General features: G+C 58.4%; 1 protein-coding gene across 9 annotated transcripts in view; it reads left to right on the top strand.

Annotated features, from left to right (window-relative positions):
• Nucleotides 1–326: 326 nt before the first annotated feature.
• Nucleotides 327–6,000, top strand: part of GDPD5 (glycerophosphodiester phosphodiesterase domain containing 5) — an 87,380-nt gene continuing 81,706 nt past the window's right edge. For 3 of the 9 annotated variants that reach the window (XR_013994243.1, XM_081063635.1, XM_081063628.1), the window contains exon 1: nt 369–1,118. The gene's annotated coding sequence lies outside the window, so the exon portion shown is untranslated. Of the gene's footprint in view, nt 1,119–6,000 lie in introns of all 9 variants that reach the window. The other 6 variants (XM_081063637.1, XM_081063636.1, XM_081063638.1 and 3 more) reach the window with 6 other exon arrangements.

Here is a 6,000-nt window from a genome sequence, read left to right as displayed (position 1 = left end):
ACCCCAGCACCTATCCCATGACGCCCCCTCTCCCACACAAGGCAGTCCCCGGGCTCAGGTCCCAAACAACCCAGTCCCCTTCACCTCTCCTTCCACCTGGGTGCCCACGTTATCCTCCCTCCAGCTCCTCTCTTTGAAGTCCCCCACCCCCGTGCGTTGTCCCCGCCCCAGCCGCACCTCTCCACTGTCGGCTCCGCCCTCTCCGAGGTAGAGCCCACTTTCCGCAGAGCTCCGTTCTTTTCCCACTCTCTCTCCCATTGGCTCCTGCGGGGCCGAGGAAAGGGGCGGGGTTTCGGGCTGACTCCGCCCAGTTCGGGCGGGGCGGCGCGGGCTCGCGCTCAGGCGCTGGGCGGCGCTGCCTCAGCTCTGCTCCGCCGGGGCCGCAGCTCCCGCGGGGGTGGGCGGCCGCGCTGACAGCGGCGGGGGTGGCGGCGGCTGCGGCGTGCGAGCCGGGGGAAGAGGAGGAAGTGAGCTGCGGTGCGGAGCTCCAGAGTGGGCTGCCGCACGGAGGTCCCCCATTCGTCAGAGCGAGGCGAGTCGGGACCCGGGAAGACTTCCCCGCCCGGCGCCGGCGGCCGCCGCTCCTCGCAGGCGTCCCGACCTACCCCGCCTGCCCCGGCCCTGGAGCCCGCGCTGGGACGCCCTCAGCCCTGCAGTCCGGCGCGTCGTGGCCGGGCCCCCCGGCGCCCCCGACCCTCATCCGGTGCACCTGGGCGAGGCGCTCCTGGCCCACCCTGCGGGTCCGTGGCTGCGGGCTTATCCACAGCCTTTCTATAGTGTGTGTCGGAGTCCCCAGCTCTCCGCCCGGGCTCAACGCAGGGTGTCCCCAAGCCCCCGACTGGGTGCCCAGGAGCCCGGACGCCCCCGCCTCTGTCTCCCCTAGACCAGGACTTTTAGCTGCCTCCGACCCGGTGCTGCTTCGGACTTGGGACGTTGCGAGCTCCCGGGAAGCCCCGGCCCGGGTTCAGCGCCCCGTGGACAGTCGGACCGAGCCGGACCGGGCTGGTGCTGAGAGTCGAAGCTACCACTGCCTTCCTAGGCGAACGGCTTGGCGCTTGCCCCGAAGAGGACCCGGGGGCCCCTCTGCCCCGGCGGCCGGCGGGAGCCGAGAGCTGCAGGTGAGAGAGCCCCGGAGGCCGGGCTGGGACGGGCCCTGACCCCATCCGGGCAGCGCCGGGGCCCCTGCGGGAGTATGCCGGGCTCGAGCTGAGGCTGCAACTGGCTGGGAGGGGGCGCGGGAACGGAGAAAACGGGCACTTACCGAGCGCCCATTGTGTGCCGGTCCGCGCCCCACCCTTGCCCGAGTGGTCCCTTCATTAAGGCTCACTGATAACTCGGTGGGATAGAAGGTGTCCAGTACATTTAATGGGCTCTTACAGATGGGGAAACTGAGGCTCAACGGGGTTGAGTGACGCTGCTCTTTTCACTCTGGGGGTGAGACTGTGAGGAGGGTGTGAGTGGAGAGGGAAAGAAACAGAAATTGAAGAGTAAAAGAAAGGAAGTGGATAGCCTCGAGGCAGGAGGTGGGGGAAGGGGTAAAGATGGGGCCACTGGGGCACCCTAGAACTAACTGATCCTGAGGCTGGAAGGAGGTGACTTCTCCGGGTCTCCTCCCCCCCAACTCCATGGGTATGTCACATCCCAGGAAAGGTGACCCAGAGTTGAGGGCAAAGGTGGGACGCTTCCTACTTCCACAGTTCCCCTCCTGTGGGCCCAGGACCAGTGAACAGCGGCCCCTGGCCCTTGCCTGCCATACTCCAGGGTCTCTAAGGCACTCTGGAGGTCCTGAGACGCCGTGTATCTGTTGGGGAACCTCACTGTAGAGGTCCCCAAGTTGGAAGAGATGGACAAGATGAGGCCCCTCAGCGCTCATCCAGCTCACGTTTTTCACGTTACTAAGGGTGGGGTGGGTATCGGGGGTGCCAATTGTCCAAGATCCTAAAGCAGTGAGTGAGGGGTTGAGCCACAGGTACACTTGAAAAGACATTCTTCAAGGTATCCATTCTGCCTCTCCAGTTAGCAACTTCTGGGTGGGTGGCTGAGGTTTTCCCCAGCCCTGATGTGAGGTCAGGGTGACTACATATGAGGCTGTTGGGAGAGTCTGTGTGGTTGGTGCTCTGGCCCAAGACATGCCAGCAACCCCATAGCCTTTGGCCCAGACTAAAGGTCTGACCTTAGTCTCTCCTGGCAGAGGAACCTGCAAGACGCTGCTGGCCTAGGAGGGGACGGCTTGCTTTAGGTGTAAATGCTGGGGCTGCCAGGGCCGAGGTGGGGGGGCCACAGTCCCAGGTGTCTGGATTCCCAGGCAGGGGCTCCTTCTGCTACCCCCCCTGGGGCAGTGCAGGGAGAGGGGTGTTGTGAAAGAGGGCTTGGCCTGGACTCTGTAGGCTCTTGTTCTGGGTTGGAAGGGGGAGGAGACATGGCCCAGGTCTGAGCCCTGTGGCCTTGGCTGGGACTAGTTAACCCCTGCTGTGCCCAGCTTCCTGGAGTCTAGGGGAAACCACCTTGGAAAGCACCTGGGAGGTGGCGGAGGCTGGAGAGGTCAGCGGAAGGCTGGAAACTCAGTCCTTGTGGGTGGAGGGGTCGAGAAACCTCAAGAGAAGGTGGTTGAGGGGCTTCGGATTCCCCCTCCCCACGTAATCCATGGGGATTCAAATTCTCCTAATAATTCCTGTCTCTAAACAAAGCTCTTCTTTGATGAGATCATTTCACACCTGTGATCTCATTTCATGGTGTGATGGAAGGAACCTGGAGTGTGGCATAACATTATTGGGGAGCCACCTGGGACCTCTCAGATGCATTCATGGCTCCCAGCCTCACCCGTAAAATGGGGTCAAGGCAGGCTGTGGGCTGTGTGTTACCTGTTCAGATAATGGGGCCATCGTACCCAGCACACTGTCAAGTGCTAAAGAGTTTTTGTGTTTGCCAAGCCTGGGCTTGTTATTCATGACTACCGTGTGTGGGAAACTGAGGCTCAGAGAGGTGAAACCACTTATCCAGGGCCTTTGAGTTTGCTTCGGGAACTGAGCGCCAACTGCGTACCAGGTGCCCTGGAAGTTGCCCAGATGGCAAAGGCAGTGTGGTGACTAGCTCACAATTAATTGGGTGGGCTAAGTGGCATGGGCAGATAGTAGTGAGACAGACCGGGTGGGCATAAATCCGCTCTGCCTCCCACTGACCAGGTGACATTGGCCAAATCACTCATCAGAGCCCCAGCTTCTTCTCTATACATTAGAATTCCTCCTTTATGAGGTGGTTGTGAAGATTAAGTGGGATATAAATATACAGTACTCGGCCAAATATCTATTTCTTTCCCTATAAGGAAAAGAAGCTTAAATTTTTACCAGAAAATATGGGAAAATTCTCAGACATGCCTTAGAATGCAGGCTACTGTTGCCGACGCACAGACCCAGGCTTGCTCAGAGGGGACTCCTGTGTGTCAGGCTCCCCTGTGCCACTTTCCTGGTCTCCTAACCCTCTAGAATCTGCTCGGGGACCCTGGTAAAGAATCTGGATTCTGACCTCCCACCCTAGGGCCAGGGTTGGGGGAAACTGGTGTTCATTCCCTGTGGCTCATTGTCTGATCTCCCTTAGGCACAAAGATGCAGTGAATAATTTATGGGTCCCCTCATTGCTGGGAGGCAGGCTCAAGGAAATTGCTCTGTGCCCTGCGGAGTTTCTGAACCCTCTTCCTCACCCTCTCACCCCCAGGAGGTGGGTAGTTCCAGTTAGTGCCATAAGAAGTCTTGGAGATGGGGAGAGGGAGGCAGGATGGGAAGAAAGTGACCTATTGTTAACCCTGGCTCCCTCCTGTTGGGGGGCCCAGTGGACCCACAGGAAACAGTGGAAACCAAGCCAGCTGAGTTAGGGTCTCTTGATGCCAAGCAGGTGATGAGAAGTGGCAGGGCGAGGCCCTCGAGGACCGGAGTAAGCCTGGAGGGCTTCATCGAGGAGGAAGGTGTCGGGCTGGGGCTAGAGGCAACTTGCTATAAACATCAGTTCAAGGTTGAATCCTGGCTGTGTCACGTACTCACTGTGAGATGATGAGCAAGATACCTGACCCTGCCAGGCCTCCGTTTGCTCCTCTGTAAAAGGCGAGGCGTTATGGGTGACTGAGGTCATATATGTAAAGCACGTGGCACGACAGGTACTTCATCGCGCGCGTGTGAACCACGGGGTGAGCTCACAGCAGGGGAGACGGAATGGGGTAGTGAGCAGAGAGGGGAGGAGCATGCTAGAGTTTGTTGGGTCAGTGAGAGGTGTAGAGAAGAGGGATGAGTGACAGATGGTTAGAGGACCTTGACTGGCAGACAGAATTCACATTTCAGACAGCATCGTGGAGTGCCCACTCCGAACCTTCTGTGGCTCCTTCTTGCCTGTCAGATGGAGACCAGGCCCCTTTTTGGGGTATTCAAAGCCTTGCCCACTGTAGCCACTGCATGGACCCCTGGCTCATTGCTCATCCCTGTCTCCTAAACACACCACCTGTGGACCTATCGCTGTCCCTATGCTTGTGGGGTTCCTCTTGTCGGACCCACCATCCCTGCCTCTTTTCTGTTCACCTCTCCCCATGTCGAGGCCCAGCTCCAGTCATAAATTACCCAAGAAACATTCCTGAATTACCCAACCCTTTGGTCATACTGCCTCGGACTCTTCAACACTTCACAGTCATAAATAATACCCACCACTGCGTCCTATTTCACAGATTGTAGAATGCATCCTCATCCTCATTATAATACTATGGTGATGATACTGACAATAGCTAAAGCTTCCAGGGCTTGTCATGAGCCCGGCACTGCTAAGCGCTTTACAGACACTCATTCACAACTCTGGGAGGTAACTGTTGTCACCTCCCAGAAATGGGGGTTCAGAGAGGTGCATTGTCTTGCTCAAGGTCACACAGCTGGACAGTGGGGAGTGAGGAGTCAAGCTTGAGTTCCTATCTGCGACTAAACAGACAACTTGATAGCTTTTAGGGGATACCCTGTCTCCTCAACTCTGCCCCAGCATCTTGAGAGCATACTTTGCATGTGAAAAGCCTGGAAATGAGCCTTCTTCTCCTAGGCTGAGAAAGGCAGTGCTGGGGTGAGCAATGGGACCCAGGGAGGAGCACTTGGCCTGGCCTCCAGGGCTGTGTGACTGGGGTGAATCAGCCCCCCTCTGTGGTTCTGTTTTCCCACAGGTGAGTGGGGTGGTGTCCGAGCTCTGGGAGCGCCAGCTTTTGCAGTGTCCTTTGTGACCCTGGAAGGTAGAGGAGGAGACCACAGCCTCAGGGCCAGAGGATGTGGTGCGTTGGGTGGCTGTGATTCTTGGCCTAGTTGCTGTCTGGGCCAGCAGGCCCTGTAGTTAGCTGCTACTTTCCCGAAGAAGGGTGGTGCCCTGGATTGCTCGCAGCATGGTCATTAGCTGGGCAGAGAAGACTCTGTGATTGGGAGCCTGCTGGGCCAGGCCAGACCAGCAGTGCTGGAGGCAGGCTGGCCTGGCCACAGTGGGGTCATTGGCAGGGCAGCTGGCAGGGAAGCCGCTGCTCCTCCCTCTGCAGCCTCCAGGGCGGTGGCAAGTACCCACTGGGCACCAGAGCTTTGTAGGCCAAGGTGTGCCTGTCCTCCCGTTGTGGTGGTTGTGGGAGTGGAGCAGCGAGGAATCTAGCCCAGCTCGAAGATGCCTCCTCCAAGAAGCTTCCAGGATCCCCTCCAAGCAGGCAGAATCCCTCCCTCCTCCTCTGCAGATCCATAGCCCTCACTTACTGCGGTCTGTGGGTTGGGGCTGTGTAGGTCTGCTTTCCTGTGTACTCATAAAATGGGGCTGATAGTAAGTGTCATGCGGGTTAAATGGGACGATGGGAGGGAGGTGCTCCGTCAGCCTGAGTCCACTTGCCCATCCTCTTGGTAACCTTGTGAATGAGGGACTCAGTGGGAAGCTAATTGAAGAGTCCAGCTAGTGGTGCCAGAAGGGAGGGTGTGCTAGGTGACAGGGAGGACTTCCCAGAGGAGGACGCTT

The sequence above is a fragment of the Rhinolophus hipposideros genome (genome assembly GCF_964194185.1).
Source record: "Rhinolophus hipposideros genome assembly, chromosome: 10".
Taxonomy (NCBI): Eukaryota; Metazoa; Chordata; class Mammalia; order Chiroptera; family Rhinolophidae; genus Rhinolophus; species Rhinolophus hipposideros.
The sequence above is the reverse complement of the archived record's forward strand: the minus strand, read 5'-3'. Positions and strand labels throughout refer to the sequence as shown.